Consider the following 15,761-nt stretch of genomic DNA (forward strand, 5'->3'; position numbering starts at 1 on the left):
GCCTATAGCTTTTGCTATGCTCTGTTTCAGTTCCCTTCTTTCTCTCTTTTAATTACTTAAGGAGATTAGCAAAACTAGCCCAGAACATGTGCTGCAGTGCTTCAGACTGCTCTCAGTTCTTAGCCATGTAGCCAAATTGACTTTAGCAATAAGTCTGCTTTCTTCATGTTCTGATCCTATATAGCCTCCAAATTTATGATTCAATTTTACTTTATTTGGCTCCTGTTCTTAGAGGGATCATAAATTTCCCATTAATCTTTGACTGTATTCCATCTGTTCTCAAGGTGACTCCCGTTGCCTCAGTACGTACTACTGAACTACCTGCCAAACAATCTTTCTGCTTCAAGGCTACATGTTTTCCAGGAATATTTGTATCTGGGCATTTCATTCTTGTTTCAGAAGGTGATTACCAACAGCACAGATCATGAGTAACATTCAGTTCATCTGAAGTATTATATTTCTGCTTTAGCAAGTACTTTCAACTTCCATTTTCATACAGACTGACTTAGCCCAGCATCCAACATTACGATCACTGAAGAAACTGTACATATTTCCTTGTGTAGTATTTGAACCTTTGTCTCTGGTCTCTACCTCTCTGTGTGTTTGTTCATACATGGCAGAAGGCACATTGAGGTGTGGGTGAGACTGTCTTCCTGCAGTTGTAATCTGAACCCTAACCCTGCCAGCAGCATTTCAGAGCCCTCCACTCAGCACTAACAATGGATGAAAAAAGCACTGATGCTGAGGGGTGACACTTTCTGATTTGCTTATAGAGTGAAGTTATATTCAGCACTTGGTAAACAGTCTCTCTAGACCCTTCACATTAGTCTTAATGCTTCCACTGGGCTTTCATAGCTTGCCATAAAAGCAAGATAATAATGGTTCTCTAAAAACTAAAGATAAATTTCTTGGCAGTTGACAGCAGTGTTGTTTGGTTTTTTATAAGTATGAGTTTGCCTCAACACAACAGTCTGGAACCCACTCCTAACCCTAACTCTATGCCTCCTATTTCAGATAAGGAAGAACAGTGAAAACTGAAAGGAAGATTCTTCTGGACACAGTTTAATAGTCATCACTGAATTCCTCTGAATATATAAGCCTAGTTTTCTGAAGTTTTACAGAGAAAGAAATCTTTGACTCCAGACACACTCTGAGCTCCAGTTTTGTAGCTAGGCAAGGTTCTCAGGATTTGTGTACTGAGAAAATAAATTACTCTGATGAACCAGCTCTTGCCCACCATTTACCTCTTTGAGCTTAACAGTTTAAAAATAAAATTTCCACATGGACCTCATTTTATGTAAACAAAACACTTGATCTTTTACTGGCCTTATCCGCAGGAAAAGGTCTCTGAACACCTTGAAAACTGAGAATCGAACATTTTTTATTGCTCTCTAACATCTCCCTCTTCACATCTGGCCTACTTCTAATAACAGCTCCTGGTCCTCAGGATTTTAAACCCAACTATAATCCTAAATAATATCTTCCAGAGGGGTAGGAAACTCATGACCACTAGAAAATTAATGGGAAATGAGTCACAGCTGCAGGTAGCATCTCCCAAATTATATCTTTCAGCCCATCTGAATTTATTAAATTCACTTTAGCAGCTACATTAAATACAGAAGCCATTCTCTATAACTATGTTACAGCCATAACCCTATTCTTCAAAAAGATAAAGTTTCATCCAACTCCATGGAATTCTAGAAGAAATTGTTTACAGTAACTAGGTAAAATCTGTGTTGTCAGAAAGGGGCTTTTCAGACCCTTTCTGAAACTTCACTATACTTCAGCAGATACCCAAAATGTTGTGGAGGTTGGGTAAGTAATCTTGTGCCACCTATTCCTTGCTTCTGGCCTTATTGCTGTTTAACAGCTGATGTATCTCTCTAATTAATTAACCATAGACAGATATGGATGTTATTCAGAAATGGGTGAAAACTTAGGAAAAATTAATTCCCAAAGACCAAGAGCAGCTGTGTTGAGGATCAGACCTGGTAGGGAGAATGTGGGCATCGAGCACTGTCCTGGGAGAGGAGCAGGCCAGGCCAGCTCCCAGGGCTGTGCAGGGACCTGGCTCAGCAGGACTCTTGGCTGTGGGAGCCCAGCTGCAAACACCACCAGGGACTGACTGACCTGGGAGAGGGGTCAAAATGGGGTCCTGGGCCCACCCTGGCCAGGGTGGGGGACACCCTTGGAGGTCCATGGACAGTCAGGGTGGGAAGTGCCCTGATGGTCTGGACAGCCAGCTACCTAAACACCAAGAGGTTAGTTATATTTACTCTTATACTTCCTGTCAGGTAGCAGGTGCTCAAAACATCACTGACATGCTCATTACAAAAATTCCTGACTGTAATACTGATAGTACTTGGAATCCCCTTGCACTCTGCTATGTTTTGTCCCTGTTCCTCCTCTCTTTTATTTCTGCTCTAAATCTATATAACTTATATAACCTATTGAAATTCAGCTGTCTTTAGGTCAAGTGACATCATTTGCTCAAGCGTCTAGTCTGAAGTCCATTTTATTTATTGGGCAGCTTCCCAAAGCTAGGATCTGTCCATAAAGCAAAGGGCTAATCCAAGCTACACTTGGCCATGCCCTCAGAGGTAACTTCACATGATGTGTTACAGACTTTGATGGCTTTCAGTGTTCAGAGCAACAGGTGTAATTCCCTTCAAGAGGGCAGTGCCTCTTACCAAATGATGTTCTGTACTTCAGCTTGGGCAGGGCAGATCAAAGAGGAATAATGACTGCATGTGATTATATTTAAATCCAGGATCAGCTGGATGTTCCAATATAGTTTCTCATCCACACCTCTACCCAGTTTCCATTTGTTTAACTCAGCATTGAGCTCTTGCTGTGACATTATCTTTTTGTACCTGAAAACACTAATTATGCATAAATCCTCCTGGAAAGGTGTATGCAGCGTAAAATTTTTATTACATTTAAATACACAAATTAAAACAGGATCACTTGCTGATTAAAAGAGAAGATTCTGAGTACAAGGTAGTTGTAATTACATTTGCCATTTTTTCTTATGTACAGTTAAGTTCTATGGAATACCCACAGATATAATAGGAGTGGTTTCCTTAGCAACCTTTAGATTCTGAAGAAAAACAGAAATGCATTATTTCTAAGTAGCAATAACTGACAAAACCAATTAATTCCGTAATATTAATTTCCATCTATTTTTAAATTATTAAAAACTATTAGAAAATGAATTGCAGTATACTTTATTATCCTTGAGAGAATGAATCTCTCCAAATTACTTTAGTACATTTTCCAAATCAGTTCAGAAAATTAAATGAAAATCATTTGCATATAGTTGGCGGTAAACAACTTTCTACTTTATATCTACTTATTGCAGCATTTTAAATTTCAGTTAATATTTTAAACACAATCAAAACCTAATAATGATAATCAAATCATTTGTGTGTTGCTGAAGCAGTGTTTACCAGTGTTTTGCTCAGAAGGAACAGAAGCAGACAAAAAGCTGGTTTGCAACCTCACTTTGCTCAATCCACTAACTTGAATTTATGAAAATTCAACATAATGCTTCTGATTTCCATCTGTGTGAAGATAAACTTTCAAAAGGGAATTGGATGTATCATTTAGAATGAGATTTTTCTGAGTGTGCAAACAAACAGGATGAAACAATAACTGTTCTAAGGTTTCTCGGTCCATTTAAACCCACTTTTGACTTTGAAGCCAACAGCAATAGATTGTGTTAACTCTTTGTTTACTGCAAAAGTTTAGTAATCTGAGGAGTAAAAGTGAGTAAACACTTTTTTCAGTTTTATATTAAGTAAAGGAAATTATTGTATTCTCATGTATTAAATAAAGATTTTCCTTTTTTTCCTTTTCCCCCATCCCCCTTTAATCAAAACCTGGTCATTTGCTACAAGAATTTGCTTCAGAATTCATAAAAATAAAATGCATAGCTACGGTTTATATGACAGCTACAGCTTGATGTTCTGAGTTAAAATGTGGCAGTATGTTTTAGATGACTTTTTTAAGAATTAAAGGATTTTCCCTCATCTCTCCTTCAGATGATTTCATTAATCTGACATTTTTCTGTAAATGAAAAAACAGGTTCATATAATTTAAATACAGCTGATAAATGTTAATTCTTTTCTCCCTGTGTCAGATATGTGGAATGGAAGGAGTGATCATGAAACCTGTTGCACAGCTACTCAACTCAGTTTTTATTTAATACTGCAGACAAGACCATACTTCCTCCAATGACAAGATTTCAAGAAATTCACACTGATCTAAGATGAAACAAAATAGTTACTTTGTCATACTTGCTTTTTCCTAGAAAAACCTTTCCTACCTTTACATACACTTGGGTATGGCCCGTAAGTTCAGCTACCATCCAAAAACTCATTTGTGTAAGATGCAAGAGGAATTCACATCTGCACTGCAAGAATCCTGCAGTGGCCTTCTCTAAATGTTGTAAATCCATTTTTCCCTGTCTGTAATCCAGCATGAGGTCACAGTCACTCCTCTTGAGTGCAGGTCAATGATTTAGACAGGTAAAGGTCCTTTTTGTACAAGCTCAGTAGTTGGAAAACTTGCATTCAGTCCTTGTGTGGCAGATGATGTCTTATCAATGGTAATATTAGAAACACTAAATATTAATCAAGTCATAATTTTTGCAGGTATAGAAGTGTTCACTTTTTTCCCCATCATAAATTCTGAACAGCTTACACATCAAGACGAGGATTTTTAATAAATGTAATTACCATTTTTTTCAAACTTTACAGAAGACTCCGTTCTGACAATCATAGAGCATAGAGTGGGCAAAATGTAATTTATATTAGTACAAAACCTCATAATTTCTAATCTCATAACAAAAAGAAGGTACTGGGGAAAAAAGACAGAACTAGGTCACTCTTCACAATGGTGCAGCAAAATGTGATGATGTGGTGTGTGCTAACTGGTTTAGCATTGGGAAAATAAGGTTAGTGGCTGTTTTTAATGCACCTGGTTACATATATCATTTAATACATGTGTAGTTCACAAAAACTCATTATTTCTGGCAGTAATAGAGTAATAGAGTAACATTCTGAAATATTTTGTGTAAAGTAATGGATTGAGCTGTTCCCAGTCATAGGAGAGATATTTCAGTAGATCTCTACATTTTTCCCAGGGTACTAGGAGTCTATGAAAGAACTAATGCAACAGCTGTAATTAATTTTCCTTTTTTCAAACCCAAATTAAACAGTACTTAACCAGTGGATGCCAGAATATAGACCCTCAGAAAACTTTGATATGATACAAATACTTAAAAATTGCAGAGGGGGAGCCAGAAGAAACCTTTCTTTGTAGGATAAAATTAAGCCAAATTTATTATATGAGGACTAATACAAAATTGGCCCAATTTTTAACTCCTACATATTTGCAAAGAGGTATCAACTCAGATCTCAATTGGACAATATTATCTTTGGAATCTCTCCTTTCTTGTGCCTTGATATTGCTGACTACAATTTTTCAGAGAAGAAGTTGTATTCAACAAAAATAATTTTACTTGACATACTTTTTGCAGAAAACATCGATACTTTGCCTATTAATGTTATTTGTTATTAATGAAAAAGTATTAATTGCCAAATTTTAAAACTGTTTGTATAAAATCACAAGCAAATTTGCTAATTTTTCTGTAGTGTCTGAAAGTCTTAAAGTAGCAAGTGCCAACAAAATAGCAAGGATTAAGGTTCCTGGTGGAGTAAAACAAAAGGTCAGTGAAATACTGTCGTGTTCATATCCCTTTCATCCACTAGAGTTAAGTGTGCAGTTTTATTTATCCACCTCTGTTCATGTTCCTGGGTTATAGCAAAAGAAAACCAACATAGCAGTGTAAAATGCAAACTTCACATCCCACAGCCAAACACTGTTCTTCAGAGCCATACCTCAAAATTTTTTATTTACTAATGTGACAAATATAGGTTAAGAGGATCTTCGAACCTGTTTTTGAAAGAGAATTGTCATTAAGGACTTCTAAATACCTGAAATTCCAGCTATAGTAAAGGAATTTCTCAGGGACTTAGGATGAGCGTAAAAGACTGATAGACTCCTTCACATGACTCCTGTATCTCCTTTACATAACATGTAATAACTGAAAGATATTTCAACGTTCTCACAAGATTACTATCAGTATTTTGCTTAAATAAGGAGAATATTTCACTCTTCAAAATTTTTCTTTCTTTATCCCTAATTTTTGCCATATCAGAGAAATTATTTCAGAAGAAGATTTTCTATTACTCCAGGATGGTTATAGACCAAGAGAGACCAGCTTATGGAAAAATAACATCTATTTTTTCCTGAATGTTGATCATGCATAATTGGGCCCCATTAGGCTGACAAGCTAAGATGACTTCCCAGAGTGCAAGGCAGAAATTAACAATGTGCCTTACGTTGACTCATTCACAAAGAAAAAAGTAAAAGGAATGAGAAATATACAATTCCAAAAAAAAAATCTTTTTTTAAAAATTTGTTTTGTCTCCTTACTGTAATAATGCCTAAGGGCAACAATGTTGTTTATTGTACAAGCCATTAATTCAGTGTTGTTTTTCCTACAATTCTTGATAATACTTTGGGAAAGATTCATTTTATCACGCTTCTCCATTTTTGTGTTAAGTACTAGGAAGGTGATAATTCATCAGAAGCTAAAAGAAGAAATAAATTATTTTTGTGAAAGTATACATAAAATGAAAAGGAGCTGTACAAAGTTTCCTGGAGATTCAGGCAAGGTTAAAAGGACTTGAACTAATAGAAGATTCAAGACACTATTAAGCCATTACCTGAAATGGCTTAATATTAATTCTAATCACCTTCATACAGGAAGAGAATGAAGGATATCAGCTTATCTGTTGTCTAGAAACTGTTTGGGGAAGAAAAATATGAAAGAGGGAGCTAAACTTGAGGTCAGGGATAAAGTTGGCACAGGAACATAAGGATGTGGATCACACATTAATAAAACCAATGTTGAAATAAGACGGTACCAAAATTATCAAATTTGCTGAAGAAAAAGTTTGCCAAAACAGAAATTTACTTCTTATTAGGCAAAAATGGTAAACTTCTTGAAAATGAACAGAATTATGGAATAAAGTTGTATCTGACAGCCAGTTCCTTTCCCTGTTTCTTGTGATCTTGTGTACATAAAATACACAACTTCAGTTTAATGATATCCATGCACAAAAGCAACATTTATCACTGCTCCATACTTTATTTCCAAATGGATTCAGTTTATTAACTTGCATTTATAAATATTTATAAGACATATAACATGACTGGCTTGACAAGAACAAAATAGATGGAGCATATCAAGTTGTAAATATAGTGAGACAGTGAGAACATTAAACTCAACAGCACTTTCCCATTGAATTTAGGCTGAAGTGAGGACAAGGATCAGACTTCAAAGCATGGCAACAGTAGAAGAGATGCATATGACTTCATAATAGTTCTCAACGATTTCAAAATCCCTATCAAAGTGCAGAAAAGCAACAGTATTGCACTGTTTTCAAAGGGCTGGGGTTCTGCTTGCAATTGGCCAGATGCTGTGATGGTGACAGAACTACTATCTCAGCCTGATACAGCTGATAGGTTGTTCCTATCTGGGAGCCTCTCCATGTCTGTCTAGTTCATAGCCAAGATTTTCAGAGAGGAATCACTGCCATCTTTTAATAGGAATATGTATTCTGCCTCAGAAATGAAGTTAGCTTTCTTCACAGCAGCGTTGTGGTGCTGTGATGCGGATTTGTAGGTAAAAGTGTTGACTTTACCTGTTGACACTGATGTGCTGGTGGCTCAGATATTCTTGAGCAGAGCTGGCACAGCCTGGAGTTTTGTTTTTTTCTTTTTCTCATTTTGCCACTGCTCCAAGCAGGTGAGCTGGGGCTAGGCAAGAACCTGGGGGTGGACACAGTTGAGACAGCTAGCAGAACTGAACAAAGGCATGATATCATGCTTTGCCATAAAAGCTGGGGAAGGGAGAAGGAAAGGGGAACATTTATGGTTGAGGCATTTGTCTTTCTAAGTTATTAGGCATGGTGAGGCCCTGCTTGCCAGGAAGTGTCTGGACATTTGCCTGCCCATGAGAAGTAGTGCATAAATTCCTTAATCTTTGCTTATGCATGCAGCTTTTGCTTCTCTTGTTGAACTTTCACAAAAGCCTTCCGTCCTTCCTCCTAATTTCTCCCCGCAGGAGAGGGAGTGAGCGAGTGTCTGTGGGTGCCTGACTCTTGGCCAACATCAGCACACCACAGAGGAACAGTCTGCAAGGCTGCTCAAGCTAGAACTAAAGTAGTTGGTATCTGTGTCAGAGAATCCTCTGTAAGGTTAAATTACTCTGCTAAATCACACTTTAAATACTTAAACTGACTTTCTAAATTATTTTTATGCCAAATAGTGTGATTGTTCTCTTCAATTTTGTAGTCCTGGTTCATACTCAGCTAGTTTCAACTATTTAATAATTCTTCTGTGGGAAATAGAGAATAATCTTCAAAAGACTTCAAAAAGAGATGCAAAGTGTAAGTCATGGTATGTGTCTGTTCAGGAGAGGTGACAAAGTAATGTTCTACAGTCTCAATTACCCTTACTGAAATGGGCCTTTCAAACACATTTGGTGGGCCACATATCTATAATTTTCTTAATTTTCTTACTAGATTGCAAGAAAGTGGCCACAGGTCATAATAAGTGAAGCTGTGGGCCACCTCAGCTTCAATTAGACTGTATGTTCTCCATCCCTGTGCTCAGCATTTCCCCCTGACGCTTACCATAGGTTACCCATACATTTCCTGGGCCCTGTGACTACCAGGTAGGATGGATACCAACAAATTGTAAAGGTATTAAAGAACTTGGTGATGGTTGTGTCATATAGGAGTCATCTCTCTGGCCTTGAAATCTGTGAGTTTATGGCTATATGGTAGAAAGTCAGAAAAAAAAAATCTGTACATTTACTTTACAAAGTAAAGTAAGTATCTGTGAGAAAAAAAATATTAAAATGTCTTATAAGCACCCTATTCACACCAAACTTACAACCTTTTGATTTTAACATTCATATTGTTGACATTCTCTGCACTAACCTTACTAAATGTATTTTTAAATCCATTAAAAGCCTTAGCTTCAAGTTTTGCATGAAATATCAATACTATTGATCCATGCTTTTTCTCTCCTCAGGGCATGGTTTAATTTCACATCAGTTTGTATAATGAAAAAAATGAGTGAATCTGCCAGATATTAATGCTAAGAGAAAATGCTAAAAATCAATTAAAACACCTTATCAGCTACTAGGATAGTCATATCCTTATACTAATAAAGGAAGATATATTGCAACATAGAAGATCAGAGTTAACTTGATACCTGTGTCCACTAGCTGATTTTGTGCTTCAATTGGCTACAAAGGTTTATGCTGATGTATTTGAATTTAATTTGCCCACTATCAGAATTAAATTAATGGAAGATTAAGTAGACAACTCACTTTGGTGGAATGAAAATTGAATTATAAAATTAAATAATAAAAAATATTTTTATCCCTTGGTGTTTTGCTAGGTGTTTCTTTTTGTTTCATCAGCATAAACCATTTGTACACTATGACTTCTATGCACAGCCAGGAAAATTATATATATTAAAGTCTGAAATTCAAGACCCTTAACATTGGAAATTTACATAAAGGTTGTCATCCCTTCTCAAACCGAGATCTTTCTTGTCCTCTGAGATTTAAGTTCTACATTTTTCAGTTTCAGTCTCTCTGTTTCTTTGACAACATGTGTAATTACTGTTGTGATTGGAACATGTTTTGTGATGGTGGAGGACAGTGTTGGCCTGGAACATGGCCTGGCACGATGGAGCATTGTGTTCCATGCAGCATGGGAACACTGCCCAGCACCAGGACCCACTGTGTTGCCAAACATCAACACCATAAGTGTAAATTTGTATTGCCCTATGACCTAGGAAAAGAATCTAAGTGCTGGCTCTTATGCCTCCACCAACCTCTGTTATCTAGATGATGGGTAGCTGAGACTTGAAATTATATTCTGTTAGTTGGGACCTTGACAAAATTTTGGGTAAGAAGGAGTTTCCCTATGGAGGTTTTCTGTATAATTCCAAAAGTTAATTTTCATCTCATATAATGTGATGTCATGCTGTCACTGATTTTTACCCCAGTACTACTTAAAATGTTCCAAGTAGGAAAGTATCCCTAATTATATATATGTTCTGGTTGTTTGCCATGTTTTATCTGTGTAAGGCAATGAACATTAATATTTCAGTATAACATGTGCTTTTATTAAATCAATAGCCAAAGCCTTTGAGAACTTACTTTTATTTGCTTTTAAAAATAATAGTTGAAGCTTTTATTCCCTTCTGCTGCAGGCTTTATGTACACTAATGCTTGAAACCTTTATTCTTTTAAATATAAGCTGCTAGTGTATCAAAGTGGAGGCCAATAGTTCACAAGAAGATAAGCTTTTACAGTGGTAATTCCAGAATTCTATTAAGTAAAATTATTACAGATTTTAAAATAAATGGGCAATTTATCTTAGGCTAAGAGGTTTGCGCCAATTTCATTAAGCAAGAAATATACTTAGTAGTCCACCCTTATAGTTGTCATAAAATGCTTCGTTTTCAGATTTCTTAAAAACTTTTGAAGATGCAGATGATCTGTCTGTGGTATTTTCAGAGTTACAATAACAGATTTGACATAGAGTGTGTATGAAAATCCCAGCAGAAACTGCCTACAGCTGTTGAATATCTGATCCCAACAGCCTGTCTGCCTCACGTACAACAGCAGTGAGCTATCACCAAATAACAAAAGCATATGCCTGCCTTTTGTCACTTACTGTGTCTTTGCACCTTCCATCCATTCCCATGGGTGATCTACAAGAAAAACATCCCAAATACAAACTTTAGAAGTAAATCATGAATGCAAATGTGTTTCAATGGAGGAAAGGCGATTATGGAATTAAAAGGTAGACTTTTTTTTTTCCTTTTCCCCTTTCTTTTCAAATTGATGTAGCTTCTTAGAGTTTGAAATTGGTAGAAACTTTTACAACTATTTTTAGTGATCCCTGTATAACAGTCCATAGGACCCTCCTGTGTTATCCAGTGGTATCTTGAAGGAAGAAAGTGGTTTTCTTCCAATGGTTTTGGCTCAGTTTTCCTCGTTGCTAAAAAGGAGTCAGTTTGTGCAAATATGTCCTGGGGGTAATATTCAGAAATATAATTAGTACATGATGCAAACAGTAGTAAATTGGATATATGGCCCTAAATGTTTGGCTATGAAAGCATGCTGATTGAAGCTAGAGCATATCCCAGAGTAAAAAATAATAAGAAATTGTAGAATTAGTTTTTATGATGAGAGTGCTGCTTCTTATGTTATAGATATTAATGTGATCCTCCTTCTTTTCTACATTTATAATTAGATAATAAAATCATCATTGCTATTTATATTCAGGATGTTTGGACTCATAACCAGGATTGAAATATCTGGTTTGATTTCTGCATCTCTAAAGTTTGACAATGAGTTAGAAACTGTATGTGATTATAGCTGCTTCTGTCATTTCTGTGCACAAAGTTGGAATTATTCTGATGATAACCTGAATGCATCTGATATATCTTTGACAAAGCAGTCTCAATGAGTTCACCAGGATGTTTTTACAGGACAGATAATGACAAGCCTTTACTCTGTTTTTAAAAAGGGCTTGATGAATGAGGTCTGTTCTTTGATGGATCATTAGATAGATCATTTGATGGATAATTAGGTTTCCCATTTTACAAACAGGACAACCCAAGCTAAGAAGCATTATATTTACAAAATACCATAGACCTTACATTGCTCTTTTTTAAATGTTCTTGTCATAAAGCCAAGGTTTCCAGTTCCAGGTTCTTTCAAGCTTTTTATCTTGATTTACCTTCAGAGTTTCCACTGATGATAGGATAGACCTGATTTGGACCCTGTGTTTGACAATTTGTCAGTTTGTCAACTTGGGACTAGTGAAAAGCAGAACAACTAGGTTTACAAATATGTGGAAAGAAATAATTATGAAATAGGTTTCTAAAATACCAAGAAAATATATTAGGGTACATAAGTATGCTGGTATAATTGTCATTTTTATACAAAATGTCGTATTTCCAAACAACTAGAAACTGCAGATGAAGCTCAGAGATCTACTGAAAGTCTACATGATTAACACCAGCAATGAACAAATGAGATTGGTAAGATGTTTCTGCTAGAACCTATTGATTCAGCAGACTGTCTTTTTGAAGCAGTCTAAATTTACAAAAAAAACCAAAAAAACCCCAAAACAAAACAAAACAAAACCAAAAAAAGGATTTTTTTGGCTGAGATTTTGCTGATGTATTTGATAACATCTCAGAAAGAAACCTGGAAGACAAAGGAATTCCTTTACACCCAGTTGACACCAAGACAGTTCTCCATGTGGGCAGTATCAGAGACAGAGTGCCTCTTTCTTGGAATGATATCATTTTAGATAGAACACAGTAAGAGTTACATGGTAATCCAGACATAAATCCAGGCTTCAAGTGGCAAAATCCCCTTTCATATATACAGAGTCCAAGCTGATGTAAAGATTGACTGTTGCCTAAATAAATATGAAAAACAGAAAATAAATGGAAGAAGGTAAAAGCAGTAAATACAATGCTTGGGTTATATGAAGCAAAATCTTTGAATGTGAACATTTTGGGATTATATTCAGTATGTTCAATTTTAGGAATAGTTATGTTTGTTTTTATCAAAAACATTAGTGAGACTAACAGGATGCTGGAATTAAATTTACTCTGTGTTGTCTGCTAATTTCCATTTAAATGCTTGAGAAACATAACACTGGTTTTAATGACAGATATAAAGGAGTTATTTGTGTGACCCAAATAGCCCTAATTTTTGTCATTTGACGGTTTACAAGTGTTTGATCAATTTCACACCTTTGTGTTAAAAACAAAGTAACTAAAAATACTGTGTTTACATTATAAGTCTTACATCAGAAATATTTAGGTTTTAAAAAGAGGGGTTTAACTTATGACAAAACCAAGAGTGAATGCAGGGGGCTACTCATAGATACCCACAGCATATCTACATGTCTGAGAGACAGAAAATACAATTTCTTTTCAGCATACAGAATAAAAAATCAACAAGTTCAACTTGTTTAGGAGGTACTTGCTTACAGCTAGCCAAAATTTCTTTAAAATTCCACCTTCAGCAAAGAAATGTATCAATTTAGGCAAGGTCCACATGCATTAACCTGCAAGTTTGACAGCCTGCTGTCTTTGGAAAAGCCAAGAATGAGAGGTTTTTTTTTTTTTTTTTAAATGTATAGCAAACTAGTATGTGAAGCACATAGTAAAGAAGTAGGAAGCTTATATTTCCATCCTCTGCATGAGGAGATTGAATCCCCTGTCTAAAGTTTCCTGGACAAATACCCAGACTTTCAAACCATAGGGTTTATCTGTGCTCTTTACTGAGATTGTGCCAAAGGCACAAAAGCAGAAGACTCATTAAGCACAGATGAGAACCTTCTTGTACCATTAAGCTGCAGCATTTTTCACCTTGAAGAATAGATCCTCCTGTTCTGGTTTCTGAATGAAAAGCAGTTTGTGTAATTTAAAGCAAGAACCTCTAACCACTAAACTACTAAATGAAAGGCATTTGAGATTAGATAGCAGTTCTGGGTTTTTTGAGGACTTCAGGATTGAATTGAGACAAAGTACAAAATCTTCCTACTTCTGTCTTCTAACAGGTGATAGATACCAGCAGGTCATCAGCAAATACCTTTGAGGGTTTTCCATAACACAAATCAGTAAATGACTGCTGATTCTGAGACGGTCCCTATATTTTCTCATGCCACATGAATTTATTAGTGTACTAAAAGAGATCTATAGAGCTAGATTCTTAGCAGGTATATATTAATTTAAATCTGAGTTACTTATTGCCTTATTTCATACTTTTATAATGAAAACTGCAGTGATTTCCCCACTTATTAGCCACCTTAATGGATGTACCTAATTAAATTGCAGTGTGATTAATAGATATTTGAATATAGACATAAGATGCTTATAAATATTGTCTATTTTCTGCACTATTAAAATATAGCAAGTTTTTGGCATCACTTCATTTCAATTTTAATGACCAAGGCTTTGGTCATTAAAGTACTCTGCTGAAAATGATGAAAGATGGAGGCTTGAGGCTTCATACTGAATTAAATTAGGAGAGTTTCAGTGTCTTGTTCAGTGTCCAGATTTCACTCCAAGATCAACGGTTCTACAATAAAATAACTTATAAACTTCTACTTTTTGTAAATGTCCGAAGTTTCTCTTGGTCTTGTCTTTCAGTCTCAGAAAGTAAAACATCTTTCATTAATTCTTGCAAACCTCTTTATTAGCTTTATAAATAAATAACTCATACTTTAAAACAAAGCATTTATTAATGCTTTAAAAGAAAGGAAAAACAAAACAGCACAAAACAGACACAGTCCCTCAAGAAGAGACAAATCCTGACTGCTGAAAACCCAGCTTTAGCAGCAACTGGTTTTTGGATGTCTGACAGAGTGCAAGTTGTAAGCTAGATACCTAGAGATAGAAAAAGATTAAATTAGATATGCCCCCTTCCAGCAGCTGTGGGATTTAGAGTGTCACTATACTTTGGTTGATTTAGATCCTAAAATTGCTGTCTTTTGGAGATTTTCTTCTCAGAATAGTGTCTAATCCCCACTTTACCCTAATCCCTCCAACAGCTCCTTTGTATTGTCTAAGGAATTTCCATGTGCTTAGGTCCATGATTTTTAGTAAGATCTTTCCAAAGCACAAGGGGAGTTTTGAATGCAAACCAAATTTACAATGTTTGTGTTCAGCTGCATGGAAATTCACCTAAGCCAGCCAGCAGGAAAAACTGGAATGGAAGATTCCGGTAGCTTTCATTATTTTCATTAATCTTACTGAAGAAAAATATGTCAGTATTGTTTCTTTACCTCTTAATGTTTTTGACAATTGTGAAATACTCTGCAAGAGACTAAATGATGCTCAAGTTGCTACAAATCAACCACACACCACTGAATAATTCAATTCAGCTGCGTGGTCATATGCGTCTACCGAAGTTCTTACTCCTGTACAATGGTTTTCTCATACCCAAGGTTAACAGCTTTGCACTAAGAGGCACCCAAAAAATGCAGAATAAATTAACATCTCAGTTGGGACTGTGGGGTTTTGTAGTGTGCAAACTGTTTCTAGTTTGAGCTCTCAAAGAAATTTTCCTTCTTGGTTTATAGCAGTAATGCTGAATGGGTCAGCTGCCTGTTGAGCAGATAAAATTTTGATAGACAGATAAAGTTAGGACTTTGTCATGGTGAAAATCGATTGCAAATTTTAGCTTGATAAAGTAAATGTCTCAGACAGAAAAAATGAGTATCTGTTACCTTTTCTATTCTGTTCTGTAACGAAAGCCCCAGTTCCCACTAACATAAATCATTGTCTGAGTCAACAGGATTCCCAGGAGAAGAGCTGACAAACAGTTCACTCACTCTGTCATGTGGCAGATTCCCTGCACATATACATTGTCTGATACATGTGACAAAAGCAGACATTTCTGGTCCTTGCTGTAGCTCAGGGCAGAAGAGGCCTTTGAATGGTCCCATCCCTAAACTCCCCAGTTTTCTCTGCTAAGGAACCCTTTGTACTGTTGTCTGTGTTTCAAGTGATGATTTGCTGCTGAGCTGCAGGCAGCACAATACATCCCCCTTGCTCCACCTCTTCCCATGGGA

The sequence above is a fragment of the Cyanistes caeruleus genome, chromosome 5, assembly GCF_971803275.1.
Source record: "Cyanistes caeruleus chromosome 5, bCyaCae1.hap1.1, whole genome shotgun sequence".
NCBI classification, from domain to species: Eukaryota; Metazoa; Chordata; class Aves; order Passeriformes; family Paridae; genus Cyanistes; species Cyanistes caeruleus.